The sequence below is a fragment of the Corapipo altera genome, unplaced genomic scaffold (genome assembly GCF_003945725.1).
Source record: "Corapipo altera isolate COAL_440 unplaced genomic scaffold, ASM394572v1 61411, whole genome shotgun sequence".
In the NCBI taxonomy this organism is placed as follows: domain Eukaryota; kingdom Metazoa; phylum Chordata; class Aves; order Passeriformes; family Pipridae; genus Corapipo; species Corapipo altera.
This window is the reverse complement of record NW_020884875.1, coordinates 9,173,257-9,196,381: the sequence shown is the minus strand read 5'-3', so window position 1 is coordinate 9,196,381 and position 23,125 is coordinate 9,173,257. Positions and strand designations below refer to the sequence as shown.

Here is a 23,125-nt window from a genome sequence, read left to right as displayed (position 1 = left end):
AGTGGGATATCAAAACTTCTTTTTTTAACAATGCTTCCGTGTTGCTAGGATTTAATTAAAGTGTTGATTATCATCAGAAGACAACACTTCCCATATAATTCCCACTATGTTATTTAAATAAAAAGTGATCTAAAAGGAAAAATATATAACCATATTGCTATACAAAGAGTTTGGAGACTGCAAATACCACAGTAGGGATGTCCACAGAATAGGAAAGTCAGCAAAAGAGAGAGCATAACCTTCTCCTGCTTCTTCCAGAGGCTCAAGTATGACATCCTCCAGCCACCCACAGACAGATGCCAATAAAGCTATGGAAGCTTGTGTGCTCACTTAGTCAAAGATACCCATGCCTTCTCCAAGCCTCAGATGCCATACATGAAGACACCGGTTGAATTCCCTGCCCAACATTTACAAACCCAAAAGCCTTGAACAAAAAAGAGAAATTGTCTCATTTTCCTATTAGTTCAGAGATCTGCAAAGCTTTGGAAAACACAACACTTCAGAAAAACATAACACTTTTGAAAGAAGCATCAACAGCAGCCCCTTTAAAGAGGAGTATAAACAGAAGAATATACAACTGGAAACAAGTACTGGAAGCAGAAATTGTACTTATGAATTGATTACCAGAATCTGGCAGAGGATACACCTGTATCAGACTAGCTGCAGCCGTCTACAAGTTCACTTTGTCCAGTTATTTCGATTTCTAAGAATTATGTTTTGGAAACAGAATATTAGGAAGTTTACTACCTGGTTCATATAAATAACAAAATAAGATACTATTTTTCATTCAAATCCCTCAAAATGAGCATACATTACACTGTTTGCCCTCTCTTCTTCAGTGGCTGCTCTCTTCACACGTAATCCTACTTGCCCATGTCTCAAAAGTTTCTGAATCAACAAAACTTATAAGGCCTAACAATGCAAAACACACATACCTAGGTTTTCTAACTTAATCCTTTATTTTCTAAGAGAAATCTTGAGCTTTTGGTAGGGTTGGGGAGGAAGGATTTTTTTAAAGATCACATGCATCCACAGCAACGTAAACATGAATTTGTAAACAAATTCCAATTTTTGTACAATATCAGAGTGTTGGGTCATCTCCAATCAGTTAAAGTACCTAAACTCACAACTCACATCTTAAACTAAAATAGTCAAAACTCATATTTAAGTATCAAATAAACAACAGTCTCCCCAAAGCACTGATTTGACCAACCTGAGGATATATCTAATTATAACTCTTCAAAACCCAGAATGAGCAAGAAAGCTGTATTTCAGTAAATGCAGGAAACTATGTAATTGATTTACTTCAAATTTATGTTTGTTCATATTTTACTTCACATACATGAAGAATTGTTTAGCATTTACGTTCTACAGCAGATGGCTGACAACACTATGAAATCGGTATGTCAGGATAGTCACAGGAAGTACTCCAGACCACCACTCTTCTGCAATATATATTTTATAAACCAACAGTCAGGCATATACCCCCTATCTGTCTCTGTCTACCTATCTTATGGTCAGTTGCTCAAGCAGAAAAACTGTAATAGATGTAAAAAATCACGAACTACAAAAGAGAATCCACTGGTAGAAGTACAGAAGGTAGGAAAATGTCATTTCACACAGAATGTGTGCTTTTCTTACACTGTTCCAAATATTAACTTCTCCATGGATAGTTTGGGTAAATACAGAAGGGAACACAAATATAGCATTTTTTTCTTCCAATTAGAAACCATTCTTCAGAGGAAATGTTATAGTGGCACGTACTTGGATAGATTGGCTGTCCAGATGGAAGTTAACTTCTAAAACTGTCTCAGGAAAAGACCAAACGAAAATGTGTGAGAACATACTTGCAACTATCTGGGTTGCAATTGTGTTGTGACAGTGTGCGCGTATTACAGTGCAGTACTGTGTAGTGTTAATATGAAAAATCAATATAAATATTTTAAAAAGGTTAAAATTGCAATTGCTTGGGTATCTCAACATTTTAAATTTTAGTTTTTACTGTAAACTTACTCTGTAATTTTTCTCTTTTTTTTTTTTATTTTTGCTAAGGATGTTTCTGTAATATGTCTTACCTTAAAGCCCTGCCATTTTGTCTCTAAGAAATATCAGGATGGTTGAATTATAGACCTGTACTTTCATATACCTGTGTCTTATTGATGTTTTGGTCTAGGCTTACAAGGATATTGAATAATTGCTGTATTTCAGTTAAAGGCTGCCCTTGAAATAGAATGTGGCAAGACAAATACTATAATACTATCAGATCTACTGTAACAACAGTGGACTGTATCTATATGGTGGGTTGACCTTGACTGGCTGCCAGGTCCCCACCAAGCCTCTCTAACTCCTGATTTCAGTAGTGCAGAGGGGCAGGGAATGGCAGTTCCAGCAAGTTCATCACATGTTGTCTCTGCTGCTCCTTTCTCCTCTCATTCTTCCCCTTCTCCAGTGTGGGGTCTTTCCCACATTAAACTGTCCATCATGGACTTCTCTGAAGTGAGCCCTTCACACAGGCTGCAGTTCTTTACAAACTGCTCAAGTGTGGGTCCCTCCCACTGGGTGCAGCCCTTCAGGTACAGGCTGCTCCAGGGTGGGTCCCCCATGGAGTCACAACTCCTGCCAGCAAACCTGTTCCAGTATAGGCTCCTCTCTCCACGGGGCCACAGGTCCTACCAGGGGCCTGCTCTAGCACAAGCTTCCCACACAGTCACAGCCTCCTTTGAACATCTACCTGCTCCAGCATGGGGTTCTCCATCGTCTGCAGAGGAATCTCTGCTCTGGTGCCTGGAGCACCTTCTCCCTGTCCTTCACTGACCTTGGTGACTGCAGGGTTATCTCACGCATATTGTCACTTTTCTACCCTGGCTGTTGTGCAGCTTTTATGGTTCCTTAAATATGTTATCACAGAGGGACTACTAACATAGCTGACTGACTCCACTTTGGCCAGTAGTGGGTCCATCTTGGAGCCAGCTGGAATTAGTTACATCCAGCATGGCAGCAGCTTTAGGAAGCTTCTGCATGTGGTGCAGTCACACCTGCAGCCTCCTTGTAGAAGCCTAGCAGATAAGAGGCTAATGTGTTTGTCTCAAACACCAGTAGCAGGATAGCCATGGAGCCAACCAAGGACTGCTGGTAAGAACAGTCAAGGACTGTTGGCAGTAACACGCTGTGAGAAAGAACAAGATGTGGCTGGAGAAGAGCGCCATTTGGAGGCAGGACAGAGCTTTTCTGGGATAAATCTCCTTGTTCTAGTTCCTGGAAGTAAGCACAAAACCATACAGCACAGGCACAGAAATGAGGTGAAGAAGTGGGCATGGACTGTAGGGGAGAAATCAACACCACCAAAGACCCCCAAAGCCCTCTGACACATTCCCAGAAAGGTCTAGAAGAACACACTGTGCATGATAACTAATTAGCACAGAAAGTGTGACACTTATCTCCAGGGCAGGGAAAGTTTATCTATAAAACGTACCACCACCAAGCCCAGGTGTGTGGGCACCCACAGGACCCTGGACACCTCATCTGCTGGATCAATGCTGGAACCAGGACTGGTGATCTCTCTCCCTTCCTCTCTCTCTCTCTCCATCTTTAATTCAACTCTCTCTTCCCTTTCACTCTACCTCTTCATCCCAAACTGACTGCCATGTACTTATACTAGAAGGTCAGAGACATACATACCATTTTCCACGCCGGCTGTAATTTGCTAATAAAACTTCATAAGCTTTTGTGGACCTTCTGACTTTAGTAATTTCTTTTGGCCGCAAGCATCTACAAACCTTGGGTGCTCCCTCCCCCTTAAGGGTGGGATGCCACACTCCCACTACTAAAACCTTGCCACCTACACCCAATACAAACTATAAACAGTGAAACTGAATAGACTAAAATCAGTGAAGTAGAAAAGAAAAGCATTGGTGTGAAGACCAATGAAAGAAAAAAGATACACAGTAAGATTGAATACACACTAAATTTTAATCCAGAGGAGACACCATCATTCAGTGAAGCATCATTTTTCCCTGGAACTCTTTGATGATTCCCTGCACACCCCATCAGCCAAGAAATTAGCAGCCCAACAGCACATCAAAACAAAACTAACAAACAAACAAAAACCCAAACAAAAACAACAAAAACAAACAAAAAACCACCAAAAAACCCATGCACAGCCTCTGGTTATCACAGTCCAAAAATTCTGAACTCAGGCCTGTTACAAGCAGAACTTAAGCTCACAATAATTTTGTTCCCAATCTCTGTTAATTTGTTCTAAAAGTAACACTTTCACTGTACCATTAGTCCCTTAAATTTCTTGTCTGATGTAACAGCCCTGCTCCCCCCTCTCAAGCCTTTTAAAAAGGTGTTACATCAGCAGCAGAGCTGAAAATGAAACCAGCTATCAGATGTTTATACATTAAGGCAAGACGAACTAGGCACAAAAATACACAGTCAGGTTCTTAGCCCAGTCCACTATCTACAAACTAGTTCAGAATTATGGAGCTATGTGTAGACAAAGGAAAGGGAAAAATTGTGTTGGTGAGTATGTAACCTAACATGCTGCCCGACAAATATAAGAAAGTTTAATTGGCCAACTGACAAAAGCCCAAATATACTCCTGTCAAAACAAAGAACTATGAAAAAAAATTATTTATTCAGAAACTTACCTAATCCACTAAAAGATGAATCATACACCAAAACAAAGAACCGACTACTTACTTCTTCTACATCAAAAAAAAAAAATTCAACACTGGACATAAAAACAAGAACCATTCTATCTTTAGAGGCATTAAGGGTTTTTCTCTGTCTAAAGCAGCTTCAAGTACCACAGAAGACACTTAGACAGCTATTTATCTTGCTAATCTGAGATGCTATATTGTGAAAAGTCACAGTACAATCTCCGTGAACCTATTCCAGCTGAGGACAACACTAATCCTCATGAATTTGGGAAAAAAGTAAGCATCTTAGTACTTCTAGAAAGAACACAAAACATCCTCAGCTTTTACAGTAAATGAAGCACACAATTATTCTTTCTTTGAACTCAGGAAAGACTTGGCATCTTTCACTCATCAGCAAATAAAAAAATACGGAGAGGGGAGAAGAAGGCGCTAAGATTTGGTACAAGGCTTCCTCTAAAAATCAGTCCAGTCCTCTTGGACAGGAATGGTGAAGTCTTAAGTTAACAGACTGCAACCACCATCTTGCAAATCCTCACTTGAAAGTGTGTTTCTCTGCAATCCTTTTTCTTATCTTCTTTGGGAGAGGAAAGGATGGCTCAAACCTGATGGCCACTGATAAGGACCTGAAACATGAAAAGATAGCCTGTACAGGGAAGAAACTGTCTCTCTGCGAGCAGTACTGGCATTTTCTGGTTGAAGTGGCAAAGCCTTATTTGATGACTGTCAGTTTAAGGTATTTTTACCTCTTCCTCCCTTCTCATTCAAGCCATTTCTTTGCGTCGCTTCCAGGAAAAAAAAGTCCCAAAACTGGATTGGTTATGTCATTCATCTGACTGAGATAGGCAAAAACTCAGGTCAGTACAAATGAAAGAACCACAGCGCTATACTCTGGTGGGAGAACACACGATTGGAAATAAAATGGATTTTGGAACCATGTCACCATTTTGATATGAAGCTTCCCCACTTCTGGTATGAAAACAATGCTCAACCGCATGTCCTCATGCAGACAAGGAACACCAAAAAACACAGTATGTTTGCTCACAGACAGTGTTCAGAGAAAAAGAAATAGAAGGCATTACTCTTGAAACAACAATAGTGAATGGTAACAACAGGAGGAAGAACATGTTAGTAAATAGAGTAAATAATAGCCAATTGTTAAATGCAAACATATTAAGGATATTTGTTGCCTTTTTTGAGAAAACTAAGGGAACAGAGAGGGCAGAAATCAGCGGTTTTTTTACTGATTCAGCATACCAGAAAATAACCAAAACCAGCCATACTCTACTCTTAGCTTCCTGAAGTACCAAGCTTAAAGCTTTTCTTGGGGTTAACTACTTTTCAAGCTCTCAATACCTCTATATATTAAAACAAACAAACCAAAAACATCCACCCACCTCCAAGGGTAAGATAATTTCAGATAACTCCCAGAAAAGCAACGTCAGGTATCAATTCTGGAAATATTTGCTTAAATTATCTCTTTCATGTATTCTATAAAGTAAATTTTTTCTGTTGAAAAATTTATCTAAACTGCCTAGGCTAAAACAAACCTAAAGAGTTAATTTTGACAAGAGTATAATTTTGACCCTAAATATATCAAAAGAACTCTTTAATAATTTCTATTTATTTTCTGCAATTGTAATAAAGCAACAATACAACAAGGTAGCCAGTACTTGACCTTATCATGGCAAAAGCTTAACAACAGCAAAACCAGAATGACCATCGAACAGAACAAAAGTATTATTTTTAAACTAAGAACAGGAAAAAAAATCCTCTGGCCTACCTAACAAAATCGACATAACAAAACATTCTATTTCAAGGGCAGCCTTTAACTGAAATGCAGCAATTATTCAATATCCTTGTAAGCCTAGACCAAAACATCAATAAGACACAGATATATGAGAGAACTGGTCTGTAATTCAACCATCCTGATATTTCTTAGAGAGACAAAATGGCAGGGCTTTAAGGCAAGACATATTACAGAAACATCCTTAGCAAAAATAAAAAAAAATGAGAAAAATTACAGAGTAAGTTTACAGTAAAAACTAAATTTTAAAATGTTGAGATACCCAAGCAATTGCAATTTTAACCTTTTTAAAATATTTATATTGATTTTTCATATTAACACTACACAGTACTGCACTGTAATACGCGCACACTGTCACAACACAATTGCAACCCAGATAGTTGCAAGTATGTTCTCACACATTTTCGTTTGGTCTTTTCCTGAGACAGTTTTAGAAGTTAACTTCCATCTGGACAACCAGTATATCCAAGTATGTGCCACTATAACATTTCCTCTGAAGAACGGTTTCTAATTGGATATCATTAACAATGATGTGATTAGCATTAGATCTGAGCTTCATTTTTGATGTTTGCCTTGATTGCATATTCTTTGGGTGCATATTTGTTGTGTTACTAAGAAAATTTTAAGAGGAATAAACTGATTTTTAAAACCACTGTGCTTGAGCCTCATTCACTTCTCCAGAGACTAAAAACAAAAAAAAAATAAAAACACCATAGAAATGCAAGGATTTTTACTACGGCAAACTGAAGTTTGAAGGAAACTGCAGGAGTCCCACAAACCCTCATGGAACATACAAAAAACCCAAGCTTTTTTAAAAGCCGTGACATTGATATTTCAGTATTTCAACCCTGATGTTTTCAAATGGTTAAGGAATTCCTTTACATTATGGAACTGACAAGGTTCGGATTTAATGTTTCTCATTTTTAACTTAATACATAGCCAGGAACATGAAATATTTATCCTAACAGGATACTGAAATGCACTCCACTCCCGCTAGCCCCCATATCCCTTTTTTTTTTTAAATATGCAGTAGAAATAATCACAGCTACTGTATAGCTAGTAATCACAGCTATTTGGTACAGCTAGCTATAACCAAGCTACTTCAGAACTGCTTTGCTTTCAGAATCCACTAATTTCTACATAAAATAAATCCATTTTCTGTTACTGTTACTGTGAAAAAAGATCCATGGAAACAAACAGGACAAGTTCCTGACTTTCTATACAAAGAAAACAATGGAGACTAAATACACAGAGCAACCAGCCTAAGTGATGGTAAGCGTCTGAAAGAGCTACAAAACCATATTAAACCGTTTATGTTTCAGGTTTAGTCATTTGAGGCATTACATCTGTATCTACTGTACAAGTAAATACTGTGTATCACACTGTCCACACCTATTCAAACAGAAAGGAAGAGATAATGTCCTAACTCCTCCAGTTAACACAGTCAAAAGAGATGAGCCAGCACAGGGGAAGTGAAGAGGTACTGCTAGTCATTTGCCCATAGGAAGCAACAAACCTTACAGAGTAGTAACCACAGCTGAGGCAATCCATCAACAGCATGGACTATTAGCACAGGGGAGAATGCCAAAGCACACAAAGCCTACAGCGTTGTAGGCTACACAAAAGGCTGGAAAACACAAGCATGTGCTACATGCTTCTATCTACTGAAGCATACACTGTTTGTAGCAATGCCAAATAAAATATGCAGAAGATTTTGTATCCTTTAAACTGATATTTTATAGTCTCAAAATTACAGTCATTGAAGAGTCAATATTTATTAGCATTTCCACAATCTGAGCAGCACTATTAATAAAATCAGAGCAGATGGAAGCTGCTCTCATATGTTGTTGGTTGTTTTCTTCTGGGGTAGGAGGAATACTAAGCAATAATGATTCCTCCACAGGAATTCATACAGAGATTCTAAAGACAAAATATTCTATTGGGCATTCTTTTTATTCATGAAAAATACTTGCCTCCTCAAATCCTTACAATATAAGGCAAAACCAACTTCGTACCATCTGCACTGGCATAATTTAATAAAGAAAAAAGCTGATTCTGAACATGCGTTGCTTTTTCATAGAGCTTTGAACAGCAAACTGAATTTTGTCTTGTATAACCGTTAATACTTTTCATGTTCTTATGCATGCTCTCTAGCTAAAAAATGTTAACCACCAGTAAGAGAGAAATGACATGATGTGATGCATGCCTAGACTTTAGATCAGCAAACCAGAAAGTAAAGTAAGAGGTCCAACAGGCATTTTAAGCATTTTTTCAAGCATCTTTCATCCAAGGTTTTGAAAAATTGCTTATCTTTTCTAAGAACTTAAAAAAAAAAATTAAAGTTCTCAAGTCAAAATACTTAATAATGTCCACTGAGTTTTAAAATGGAATTATTTTCCTTTTCCATATATTCCCCTTTCTATATATACACACAAACATATGGAAATGGATATAATTCACTTGGGTTTTCAACAGATATCTTTGAAATAACATGAGAGATGATGCAGAATAAAGTTCAAGTGCTCTGAAGGTGATTATAACAAAATAGGAATAAATAAGAGGATTTCTATTTCAAGATATTGTGTAGTTGGTCCAGAGAAAATAAAAATAATGTACTTACCACTGTGTTACTTTTTTCTCCCTGCTGCTTCTTCTTCCCTGAGCTTTCAAAGTCAACATTCTGTTTGAGAGAAAGTTACAAAAATTTTAGTCAACCCTATCACTACTAAATAAGAACAAAGTGATGTTATATTGTATTGGATATGTATTTTGCTTTCAAAGTTTTGGTTTTGTTAAAAAGAAAAGCTGTACATGTGTGTGAACAAGAACTTGAATATTTCAGAGTACTTGAAAGACTTTCCAAGATAGTAAAACTGCACATATATTTTTGAAGTAAATAATTCTTTTATGTACAAAATATTGCTTTTTATCCTACTGTTATTTTAAAGCATTCTGTCTATAAAGTTGTTTCATTTTTACTCCTTTTATAATTACTGTTTTAAAATATTAAATATCACACAGATTTCTCCTGTACACAATTCTGAAGAAAACTAAGAAAAAATACATCAAAAATTAACCAAACATAAAAAGAGCACATTTTTGTATTATTAACTTCAGGAAATTTTTTAGAAAGTTGTAACACATAAAGCATAACAGATCTCCGACACTAGGAGGGCAACTATAAACAAAAAAAACATCCAGTGCATTTGACCAAACACACTCAATATTAGCAGCTGGACCTATGGAAAGGATAAATTTTGCCTCTAAGAAAGACAGAAGCAGAACATATCTTCAGAGGGATTAAATGTCACTGTGGTCAGACAGATTATCTAAGTGAGCACAAAGTCATGTAGAACAGCTAAGAAGCTAAGTCAGGCAGAGTATAATTTTTCAAATTTGCAGTACACAGAAAAAAATTTAAACTGTGGGGATTAGAGGTAGTAGCTTCATTCAAAGGATTTACCTGTAAATGGAACTGTATTTCATGCCTTTCCAATAAAAGCCCACCACGAAATCGTCATAAGAGTAGGAGGGACCTCAACTAGTTCAGATCATCACCTTCCTACTTGTTTTTGCAGAAGTAGTACAGGTACTTTGGATGACCAGTGACAAGTTACTCTCAAGGTAACAACACCTAATGAAATCCTATTGAACTGTGCTCTAGCACATGTTATCACCCACATCAGACCAAGTCTCAGTATCTGTCAGGTTTCTCCAACCAAAAAGGCACAGCAGAAAAGCCCTAGCACTCAGCTTACAGGATGGGGAGAGTACTTGGAGGAACTATCACATATTCCTCCTGTTTTTACCATTTTTTAAGTATAACCCAACTGCTGCTAGAAAATGCTTACCAGATGGGCTGCTGGACTGTCCCAGCACAGCTGTTCCAATCCCTGTACCCCGAGGGTTGCTCACATCTACATGAACAAACATGTCTTGTTCCATCTACGTATTTCAGTTCCAACTTACCACTGGCTTTAGCCTGTGGAGGGTGGAAGCAGGGATAGGTAGCCTGGGAGAAACAGAGATTGTCCAAGCAGACAAGGATCAGGTTAGGAAAGTTAAAGCACTGATAAAATGAAATCTGGCTGGGGTATCAAGGGCAACAAGAAAAGCTTCTATAAGATGGTTTCTTTGCCACCTGTAGGGAGCTGGACAAACTTGAGAAGTGGGTCCATGTGAACTTCATGAAGTTCAAAAAGGCCAAGTGCAAGGTGCTGCACTTAGTGTAATCCCAGACTGGGAGGAGAACTCATTGAGAGTAGCCTTGTCGAGAAGGACTTGGGGGTTCTTGTGAATAAAAGCTGGACATGAGCCAAGAGTGTGCACTTAGAGCCCACAAAGCCAAAGGCATCCTGAGCTGTATCTGAAGAAACATGGTGAGCACGTCAAGGGAGGTGAGTCTGCCTCTCTTCTCTGCCCTTGTGCCACCCCACCAACAGCACTGCATCCAGAACAAGAAGAAATTCTTTACTATGAGGGCGATGAGGCACTAGAACAGGTTGCCCAGAGAAGCTGTGGATGCCCAATCCCTGGAAGTGTTCAAGGCCTGGTTGGATGCAGCCCTGCGCCACCTGAACTAGCGCCTGGCATCCCCATCCATGGAAGGGGATTGGAATTTGATGATCTTTAGGGTCCCTCCTAGCCCAAGTCTTTCTATAACTTCTATGATTTCTATAAGTATATTGTATGGCCAGTCTTCGCGAACAAAGATTTGGGAAAGGTCTTTACCCTTCGAGCCTGCGCAGTGGATTTTTTAGGTGAGACACAGTGTGCGCTGAACTGAGCCCACCCTTTAATCCTAAGGTTCATCTGCCGGGGCCGAGCGAGCTTGGACGGTGGCAGCGAGGTCCTCAGGACGTAGGTTTGTTTAGAGTGACCTTCTCTTAGATGGATGGCCTTACAGGGCTGACGAGCTCCATCTGCCCGGGGGAGTTTCCCTGACTGGGAATCGAACCCGGGCTGCAGAGGTGAGAGTGCTGCATCCTAACCACTAGACCACCAGGGGTCCCCTTTCTATAGGTACGTGGGTGATAAAAGCAAAACCAGAGAATATGTGGGCCCTCTCCAGAGGAAATGGGAGACCAAGTTACCTGGGACATCGAGAAGGATGAGACAATGAAGAACTACCAGCTGTAGGCAGAAATCATATTAGAGACCATCCAAGGAATCTGAAGGTGCCAAAGTCCATGGGACCTGATGAGGTCCTGAGGGAAGCGGCAAAGGAAATAGCTAAGCCACTACCTATCATACTTGAGAAGGTGTGGAAGTTCCCAGTGATTAGAAAAGGGATACAACCACCATTTCTAAAAAGGGAAATGAAGACCCAGGAACTATGGGTCAATCAGTTGCACCTCAATGCTCAGCAAAGCATGCAGCAGATCCTTTCGAAGCAATGCTAAGACACACAGAAAGTAAGGAGATGATTTGCAATAGCTTCACTAAGTGCAAATCATCCCTGAGAAATCTGGTGGAGTTCCACAATGCGTACATTTCACCTCCTCATCATTCTTCCAATTGTTTCTGGAGGACTCTGAATGCATATTCCTGTACCCAAAACATTAGCGGCAAACTTTCACACAACAGATCTGGAAGTAGGGTTACACTTCAGCATACTGACTGACAGTGAGTAACACCCAAGCAGTTTATACTTTCTCCCACCTGCTTAAGGAAAAAAAACCAAGGAAAAAAAAAAAGGAGGGCAGGTAAACCACAACGAGCTCTTCATTTCAGGAAGGGTTGGAAATAAGTATCTTAAACATCCCTTGTTTCAGAAACATTTCAGGTAGCCTTCAGCCCATGACAACCATCCTCCATTCTGAATACTGAAAACAGTGAAAACTGCAAATAATTTCTTTAGCTAATTCCAGAAGAGTATTGCAGAATCCAGATTATCTGTGCTTGTCCTTAAACATCCATTCATATTCAGTAAGAAAGTATGTTTAGCTAAAAAGACTTTAGATCAATCAAGATTATCCATACTAGAGACTCACATTAAGCAGAAGTGGATCCCACACTGCACTACTAAAATCTATCCTGTAAACCAAGAACAATTTTAGGGCAAGGAAACCAGTTACATTTTTTCTTTTTGGAGCTGGGATCAGGAAGAGGAGGGGTTCCGAAGCCAACTGAGGAAGTGCAACTGCATGCACAATCAGTATCACTGTTCTCATGAAGCAGGATTTGCCTGCACAAAGATACCAATAATTAGAATTTTGTATTAAGTATCAGGGGAGTATACACAGATGTGCATAATCATTTCATGCACAATGATAAGAAATAAGTTTTACTGTCAGTGGTTACTGGCAAGATTCTGATTCAACCACAACCTGAGACACTGGTGAGAAATGTGTGCCTTACAGTGAGCTAGATTTGAGCAAACAAAATAACATATGATTTTGACTGAGGAAACAAAAGATAAACACAGCTGGGAAAATATTTATCTCTAGACAGTATACCTTTTGAAATGAAACAGATATTTTGCACAAAGTAGAAAGGTCTACGGACCACAGACAGTTTAGTTAATCTTGGATTCCCCAACTGTGGAACAGGGAGGAGTAAGAGGGGAGGATCAAGGAGTCACAAAGGATTCTCAAGAAAAAACGAATCTTGCTTTTCCTGGAAGCAGATGCTGTCATCATGTCTCACTGTTTCTGGTGTCTGAACCAAAGCCAGACATTTAGAGTGAAGCAAAGAAACAATGTCTCATTGACAAAAAAACTGACAAGTTTCAGGAGCAGCACTATCTTTTTACTGATCTTGGGTGGACAAATCTAAGATGTTAATAATGAAACATTATTTAAGTGGCATGAGACTGACACACTTGAGGATTTATTATCTCCTAGGACCAATGCTGTCACAGCTGCTGACCATCCAGAATCCCTTAACGCAGGAATAGGACAGCTGATGGTGCATTCTAAGCAAGCACACAAAGATCCACATTTGCTTCCAGCATGCCCCAAAGTAACCTGCTGGTATACTGCAGAGGACATGCAGTTGAGAAGTGTTCTGCCAAGGGTATGCTTACCGACATGGAATGGAAAAGGCACTTTGATAGGTTCTTGGACTAGCTGTCCTATATGAATTATATTTTAATATTAAGAGTTACATTGTTCTGCCAAATTATCTACAGTTCCATTACAGATATTTTTAAGTATCTTAAAATTGAATGGAATGCCTTGAGTGTGACAAAATGAAACTTTGTTTATTATTTACAATACCATAACAACACTTTTGTAAAAGACAGTTAAGGAAACACATTCATACTTGCACATATACAGATAAAAGAGATCTGCTGGATTTTATGGTTGATTACTTTCCCTTGTGGAAGCTGGTCAAAGAAGGGTCTGGTTTCCAAGGCATAAAGGAAGACTGCACCTGCGACCTCAATTTTTTTAAGAAGGTATTTCCAAATTATTTATCTAATCTGAGTGGATATATCTTCAAAAACTCTTCCTGTCTAAGCATTCGGAGAGCAAATTGTGATTTTGCAACAAAACAGACATACCTAGACTTAGAAAAACTTTTTGAGATTCAAACCTTCATTTTACAGTAGTGGAACTAGTGCAGAAATGACCAGTATGTCTGCATTTGATCTTACAGTGAAACACTGCTACAATGCACATGCACCACATTGGAAGAGTTTCAGAATTCAAACTGCAAGGAATCATTTATGAATCAGGATGCCTCTTTCCCAAAGCATAAGCTTCAGCACATACGCTCTGAAAAATTATTCTGTAAGAACAAAATACCATGTTGCTATTAAGCATAAACAATTATATCTACAATACCATCAGAAGGCCTAGTTGTTACAGATAAGAATCCCACTGTGACTTTTAATTACCTTTAAACTCCATATTCTCTGTAAAACCAGTAAGATAGAGCACTATTTTGCTTTGTTTCCTCGAGTATTCTGAACAGAATGATGGAGGTTGTTAGGGACCCTTCCAGGTCATATTGTCCAACCCACCACCAACACTACCACATTAGGGCAAACTTCAACATTAAATGCAACAAAGTAAAACTCTACTTTCCCCTTAAAGGTCAATGTCAGCTTGTCAGATGAAGAAGATCAGTTGGTTTATTTAGGAACATTTCCAGGGGAGAAAGTTGAGATTCGGTGATTTTTGTGAACCATGGAGATACATGTTTATGTGTCTCCACTCTAATAAAATTGTCTAGTCCATCTAATTACTCTTAGGTACTCATTTTCCAAGTACAAAAAAGCAACAGAATAAAGACACATTTATTCAATAATTTATTAATTCATAACATACAATGTTCCATCTCACATTAAAGGTATCAGAAAAATCTCTTTACAGAACCAAGATGGCTTTTCTCAATATATTCTACTTTACAGAAAATAACACATATTCACCAAAGTAGATTCAGAGTTCACACACTTGCAATTTATTAAATTCTATAAACCAGGGTTGCTTTCCAGAATGGTAGATGTGAAGGGGATTAATTTGTAGCTGTATTCTGTTGCTAATCATCCTGTTTAAGGCTTTACTGTCTCTGTTACTCTGATGCCACTGCATTAGCTCAAATAACCAGAAACTAAGCAAGGAATAAAAAGAGAGTCACAATACTGATTTTCCAATCCAAATTAATGCTATAAATCAAGAATTTTAGGAAGGCTTTAAAATATTAATATTCCTGGCATCCTTAAATGTTGTGTCCATTTAATATACACTTTTTACAACACAAAAATAAGCAGGTTTAGTGATCTCTTTTCACAACAACTTGATTCTTGTCTTTGAAGTACACAGTACAGCCACACCTGAACATAATAAAAGACAAGAAACAAAACAAGCACAAGAGAAAACTATTCAGGGTCTTCAATCAAGAAGACATGGCTTGCTAGACCACTTATCTTGGCCTCACAGACCATTTTTAGGGACCACCAAACCAACACATTTCAGAACAGCAACAGTCTGTACCCCTTGTGCTATCACAGCTCTTTGCCAAGCTATTTTTCTCCAAGTGACACTTGTGCTAACTCACTAACTAAAAGCGAGTAGCCGCATCAAGATACACACCAAGGTCTGGTTAACCCTGAGGAAGCTTTGTTGTTAGTGGTTACACAGAGAATCCAACTGGATTCAATCTACAAATTAAAAAGTAAAAAAAAAAAAAAACCAAAACAATCCATCCTTTGTAAGTTATGACAACTTTCATTCAAGTATCAGCCATTCCAAAGATTTCCACTGCTGCTACAGAACTGACAACAACTTTTGGGAGAACTGAACATACCTCTGTCACATGAGGAGGCCAATTAGCACCACAAACAATGTGACATGAGAACTCAGGATAACAAGAGACACTACAAATCCAAGAGAAAACTATTTAGATCTGGTGCACTTACCCTTTGCTTCTATGTGACCTTCTTCACCCTTTTCCCCCTCAATTTTCTAGTTTCCCATCAGCACATCGAACCCAGACAGTGACAACACCAAAAGGTCAGAACTCTTTCAGTCCTACTTGTTAGCTGTAGAAACTGTGCTCAGACCTCAGCCTTCTTGAATCACAGTAGCACAAGAGAGACTGATGATGAGAAAGCAGAGGAATGTGGAAAATTCAGAAAACCAATAACAAAGAGAGTAAGAATACTTAAGAGACAGAATATACCAACAGAATAAGTAGTAATATTAATAACTAAAAACATGAAACTGAGTCAAACACACACACTAAACAACACTAGAATGTACACCACTGCTTCTAGAAAGGACACATTTGATCTAAATTAAATAGCATAATACAAGTTTAACCACCTATTATCATGACCTTTATTTCTTTTTGCCTACTGTCATTCATCAGATAAACCCTTTCACCTACTCTACTTCATCAAGACCACATCCTTAATCAGATATTTAAATACTTTATTTGTGCAGTACTTCAGAAATATGGCACCATGTCTTATAACAATATATAAAGTACTGGGCATATATAAAATACTGGTGGCAGCCAACACCCACACTCCTCTGTGCAAGGAGTGCTTGTCTAAACATTGCATTAAGTAGATGATGATTCACTAGTAGATAACATGTTAACTACTTAGTATGAGGAAAAGAGAATTTAGAAACTCAAATTGGTATGACTACCAAGCACGAGAGAAAGCACATGAAATAAGAACTTTTGGCAATGATTTAAGGCACAATATTTAACTGTCTACTAAATTCTCCAAAAGCACGTGAAACTTAAACAAATCCCAGGAGGAGTCATTCATCTGAATGACCCCAAGATTGTCATAGACTGTGCATTCCTATGTTAAACCACAAGTGATCTAAGGTTCAAGTCCTCTTGGACAACATTTAAGTACAGGTGTCCAATACCCCAGCAGAACAGTCTATTGCTTACACGTCAATAAGAAGATTAGTAAAGGTGGTATATTTCTCTCATGTAAAACAGGCAAGCAGACATACTCTCAATACACCTGATGGATCAGGCAGATACTTTGCCAGTTACGCCACAGCTTTGTGTGCCTCGACACAAAATCAGACCCTGGAGCTGTTTCAGAATATCAAAATACAGAAGGCTGTGGCAGAATTCGGCTTACAAATTTTACCAATTCTGTGAATGTTTGTGGGCCTAAATGTACGAATTCATCTTGTGCCTGTGGCCTTTTCTTGCTAGTGGCTAGTCCAGAAGATTCTGCAACATAGTTTGGGCTCTTAATCAGCTGAGGCTTTATATTTCAATTTATCAATTATGAATTAAATACTAAAATGTTAGAACCAATAATCACCTAGCAGTTGTCTGAAATATGTTATAAAACAGGTACTATTCCTATATCCATAGGAACTGGATGAATCTTCTACATTTCACTTATTTCAGAAACACAATTTTATAGCATAAGGGATATTTCAAATTTAAATTGTTTCAAAAAGAGAAGAAACTATCAGCAAACAGTTGCTATAGTTGTATACTTAATAACAGATCTCATTTATTAACAATGACCAGCCACGTCATTGTTAGGGTATGTAAATTCCTGAGTTCTCTTTCCTTCCAGGGCAGAGGTGAACAGTGCTAGTCAAGCAACACTTAAATCTATTTTTAGACATCATTTCCCCCCCCCATATGTGTAGAAGCATAACTTTCCAATTAACAATTGCTATTATGAACCATTTACTTCCTTCTCCATTTATTTTGTTCCTTATTGCTTTACAAAACTGAATTAGGAGACATTGCTGACCAGTTTGATTACAAATACAATTTGCAATCTGAGAACCTGCTTTCAAAACTGTTAAATATTCATAGCCACAACAGAAATTAACCTCAGCTGTGATCTTAACATACAAAGTGATACAAAAATACTTGGGTGTTATTACTTGTCTGAGTGGGTTTAAACAAAAAAAGAACTATCAGATACTTGTTATAGCTTCAACTGTCAATTATTGTGCACACCAATTCACTGTCATGACAGTGTATCATTAACTCACCCTACACACACACTATGAAAAGCAATTCTTGAATATCACTGTTCTCTATAAACAGTAGCAAAGGAAGACACCAGAAGGAATAACACACTTCTATGTTCAAAACAGGAATTAGACAGTGGAGTTGGAACAACGTAGAATTAGAGATACGGATTTTTTAAAACACACTGATCTCAAGAAGGGTATATCCCCAAGGCAAATGTCTGCTGTTAGAACTTTTTTTGTAAGTTGTGGACAACTGAACAGGTGTCTGACTGGAAGGTGACGTTTCCTGTTTGAATTAATATTAAATTCGTAACTAACTGCAACAGCTACTGGCTGTGACTAAACATATAAAACATCTAACCAAAAAGTATTTTTACCCTACTACACTTCACACAGGCATGCACCATCTGTCACCAAGGTATGATCTGTTACTCTGTAACACTATCACATTACTCTTGAAAAGACTAATGCTGCTGCTTAATCTCATGGTTTGAGCCAATTTCTAAACACTAAGCCTTGGCTTGCTGTCAGATCTCATTACCTGCCTGAGAATCAATGATGGAACACAACTGTCACTTTTTACCATATAATTTAAAGCCACCCAAACCTCGTGTGGCAAGCTAATTTATATTCTACAAATACTACTCTAGAAGTGATTTGTTTTGTGGATGAAAAGGAGCTATAAATTCCCCCCAGACTTTTACTATGTAACAGCATAACAATCCTCCTCTAACACACATAACAACCCAGGACCACAAGCCACCTGAATTAAAACACAAACAGCTTATTAAGGTAGTAAAGAATTTCCATCATTTGAAATTGCAGAGCTGCAAGGTAATTAATCCCCAGCTCACAAGAAAATTTTAGGAAATTAATATGTTAAATTCAACTTATTGGAAAATAATTTTAGGTTTTTCCCTGTCTAAAAAAAAAAAAACCCTCTACTGATTAAACTTGCAGTAACCAATGGAGAGATAGCTTCTGAATATAAAACAAACAAAACCACCGTTGTTATTTAAAATTCTGCGTAGATGGCAGTATCTAGAAAAGAACAGGATATGAGTTTGTTACGTTCCCACTGACAACGAGGTTACAGTGAGGGTTGTTTTACCTCAATTCTTAATGGCTTTTTACCAAACTTAATCTAAACCGACACAGTGTAATATACAGTAGCGGCTGTTTGTGTGTAGTCTGCAAATCACCAGTAGGTTTCTCCTCATTCCCCATTTCTCACTCTTTGAAGGGTCATCTTGGAAAGAGATATGGCCTAGAGGAATGTGCCCTTCACATACTGACAGAAGCACTACAAAACTGCATGCTCTAATATGCATTTTGAAGACATAGCCATGCATCTTCTAACAACCCGTTTTTGTGTAGTTGCCATTACAGTTCAAAGTGTCTTCCAGTAATAACTGAATTGCATATTAGATGTGAAAGCCAAATAAGAGATTTATAGGGGTTTCTGGATACAGCTCCATTCTCACTCCTGAGTAAAGACAAACGCAACTAGACATTAGCTCTAAAAACAACCTGACATCTGTTTGATCTAATCTAAAAAAAAAAAAAAATTAAAAAATCAATTTTTCTTGATCTTTCATATCTTCTCCAATAAGCTAATAAAAGATCTAGACAAAACAATTAAATCTGTATTTAAAGCTTTCATAGCAATAACGTAAATCACTTGTTTACCTGCAGATTACTGGATTCTACTTTTTGAAGAGAAAAAAACTGTGTTAGATGACACCTCTGTGCAATATTCTGTCTAGCAAAAAGACACTAGCTAAAAAAAAAAAAAACAAATAAAATCAACCTTTTCCAATAGGTTTATTTTTAACATACCAGTCATCTTTGTTAAACAGTGAAAAAGTACTAGAAATTTTTTCTAGTGCAGAAAAAATCTCAGTAGTAAAGATCATTAGTGAGATGAATGGACTAAATCCATTCTAGATACCAGCTTTCATTTTAATACCATTAAGGGCTCAGAACTAAGACAGATTTAAAATGATGGATAAAATCATTCAACACAGTTTTAATGCATGTGCTCTCTGAAACACACATAGTCCAGCTTTCCCATAAAACTACACAAATCTAAAAAATACCTTTGAAGTTAACAGTTGTCTGGTGTTTACATCAGTAGGAGACTGGGCTGAGAATAAATGCTAACACCATGACATATAAAAACAGAGACCAGAATAAGTGCTAGCCGTAGTGCTATTAGCAACCCATTTAAAATGAAAGAAACGTTCTCAACAGCTGTGATTAGATTGGCAGGCCAGTATCCAAACCCAAAATAGCAAACACTGAGACAGAGTTCAACCAATTTATCTAACACCCACTCACTAGTTTAAGTCTCATGAGTCTTAAACTTAGATCTTGCTACAGGTAAAAATGCCTGGGTAATCGCTCCCTACAGAAACCACATTTTTATCTTCTATCAGTTATTGTTTGCCTTAAATGCACATGCAAAGAAAACTACAGCTGACATGCTTCAAAATCAGGGAATTTTAAAAGAGGAGTCTAGACTCTTAGTCAAAATTTGACTCTTTACAAGGTATGGGAATAAAAAGGAAAACAAGGAAAAGGGAAATATCAAAATATAGAAACAGGAAAAGAAAAACTTGGTTGGGTTGCTAACATCTTGTATCAGTCCAAGGTTTCTCATAGACGTAGTACAATCTACAGGTGATCCTTGCAACAACAAAGTCCTCAATAATGTGAGAGTCCCTGAAGAGTCATCTCTCTTGCTTCCTCATCTACTCCATTGTGATTTCTTGTTGGTTAGCCCATTCCTCTCCATTACTGTACTGTTTCTTCTTTTTCAGCATTTTTTTTACATCCAAGTTTTTTTTCCCACCCCAAGTTCCTTCCCCTGTCTCTCAGTGTCCCTGACACGTTCCCATCTCAGAGGAATGCTCCACATCGTGAGCCTGTCTGGGATTGCCTACTTAAATTCAACGCATAAAAACCAGAACATGATCTCAACCACAAACAAAAATGTTCTTATCACATGCTTTGATTACCTTGCCCATTACTGACCCACAATGATCCTCATTTCTTTATCCCTTGAGTCTCTGTAGTCACACTTGTCCCCTGCCCCAAACACCCAAAACAAAATCTTAAGCCTACAAACTTGCACTATTTATTACCAAAATCATTTCTAGGACACTGCTTGACTGAACGGTTGTTGAAGTACCTCTATTCTTCCCCTTTTCCATTAAAGAGATAAACAGCTTATTTTCACTTATTTTTTCAAACTATTTTCTCATTCAAAATCAAAAGGAAGACTCCTTAGTCAATAAAGTGAGCTTCTATCACCTTGATCGATTCTTCAGAGCAACATCTGACAGCATCCGCACACAGATACACAAAATTCCCTGTGTATGCTTTCTCGTTTTCCTTATCTCTCACATTCACAACACTTAAAAATAAAATCCTGACAGTTACCAGGCTGTTGTTGTGCAAATACTGTTGCTCATCACACTAACCAGTGTTTGTCACCACCACCCCTCACATCACGTGCTCCTCTATCCAGCTAAGTCACTCTACCCTGTCCTGAAGGACATACGACCTGTTGTCTACTCTACATTTGTGTTGAATCATGACAGGCAATTCCAGTTTGCTTACTAAAACCCCTTTAGGTTACACAGAGGGTGACCATAAATTCTTAGGAAAAGAATGGATTTTAATCACTCTGCATGAAAATGCACCACATGTTACACCTATAAAAATATAAGCATAAAAACCAAAAGGAGCAGCTATGCTGGTACAAGCATTTAGGCTTTCTAAGAAGAAAACTTAAAAGCTGACATATCTACCTGGGCTGTTTCTTTACTGTCCCAAATAGTAGCAAGCAAAAATACAAATGAAGTTTAAAAAAAATTCAAGAGAAAAAAATACATAATTCTACCTTGATAGGCAGCAGTCAAGCAATTTCCTTAATATCTGAAAGAAGGTGGTTTTTTCCCCTTGTGCTCCAGTTAGCTAGCTACAGCTGTAGAAACTACCTTCATGAAATGGTTCAGGTTGGAAGCAACCTTAAAGATCATCCAGCTCTAATGCCGCTGCTGTGGGCAGGCACACCTTCCACTAGATAAGGTTGCTCAAAGCCCAGTCCATTCTTGGATGGAGCATTCACAGCCTCCCTGGGCAACCTTTTTCAGTGTGTCACAACCCTCACAGTAAAAAATTTCTTCATAATATGCAATCTAAACCTCCCCTCTTTCAGCTTAAAGCCATTCCCTCTTGTCCTTTCATTACATGCCCTTGTAAAAAGTCCCTCTCTGTCTTTCTAGTAGGCTCCCTTTAGGTACTGGAAGGTGCTATAAGCCCTTCCCAGAGCATTCTGTTCTCCAGGCTGAACACCACCAACTCTCAGCTTTTCTTCACAGAAGAGGTGCTCCACTCCTTCAGCCATTTTCACAGCTCTCCTGTGGAGCTACTACAACAGGTACAAACTTGCAGAAAGTTCTTTCTCTGGATTAGATAGGAGGTATTTCAGTGTGTGTGACTGGGAATAGAGATTTAGATAGAGTAACTCTGAAATACTTTTTACTTGAAGTCTGCATTTTTAATGCAAAGGGTAAGAAAGGATTGAACGATCAGCAGCAGCCATATAAGGATCTAAACTGAGCATGAGCATTCTCTTGCTTGAGTTCTACATAGCTCGAAGAAGACCACATAGGTTTCTACATCTAGCCAAGAGTCACAGGCAAATCACAGTTTTGTATCCTCAAACAGGAGTAGTTACATGTAAAAGGTAAGCAGTGCTCTGTTCTCATTTATGCAAACTAGTTCAAGGGGGAGAGAAACGGAACACAAGAGTAAAACATTATTTCACATTGTATAATGGGGAAAATATGAATCCTCTAACCTAAAACCAGATTGAACAAAATTAATTATAGGACTACAATAATTTTCTGACTGATCAAAAAATTTAAAAAGTGAACCATTTGTCTGTTGAACAAGCCTAACAAGGAATCAGATTGATCATCAAGTTCTTCTCAGTTTTCTCAATTACAAAAGTCTCCTATTTTGCCAAGCAAATGAAACATATTTGTTACGTTTATACACATTGGTATATTTTAACTCATTCTCACTTTAGTGGTCTTAACATTAGCATCCCATATATTTTAGGTGGACTCCCTTCATCCTTCACTTCCTGAAGTCTTCAGCTTCATACCCAAAATTCATTGCTATAGCTTTTTTCTCTTCATTTAATTAACAGATGAACACTT

The 23,125-nt window shown here is 38.0% G+C and overlaps 1 protein-coding gene across 6 annotated transcripts in view; it reads right to left on the bottom strand.

Moving 5' to 3' along the window:
- The window catches only part of ERBIN (erbb2 interacting protein), a 109,571-nt gene that overhangs the window by 61,423 nt on the left and 25,023 nt on the right, over positions 1–23,125 (bottom strand). For all 6 annotated transcript variants that reach the window (XM_027634989.1, XM_027634985.1, XM_027634984.1 and 3 more), the window contains one exon: positions 9,089–9,148. The gene's annotated coding sequence lies outside the window, so the exon portion shown is untranslated. The remainder of the gene's footprint in view (positions 1–9,088; positions 9,149–23,125) is intronic.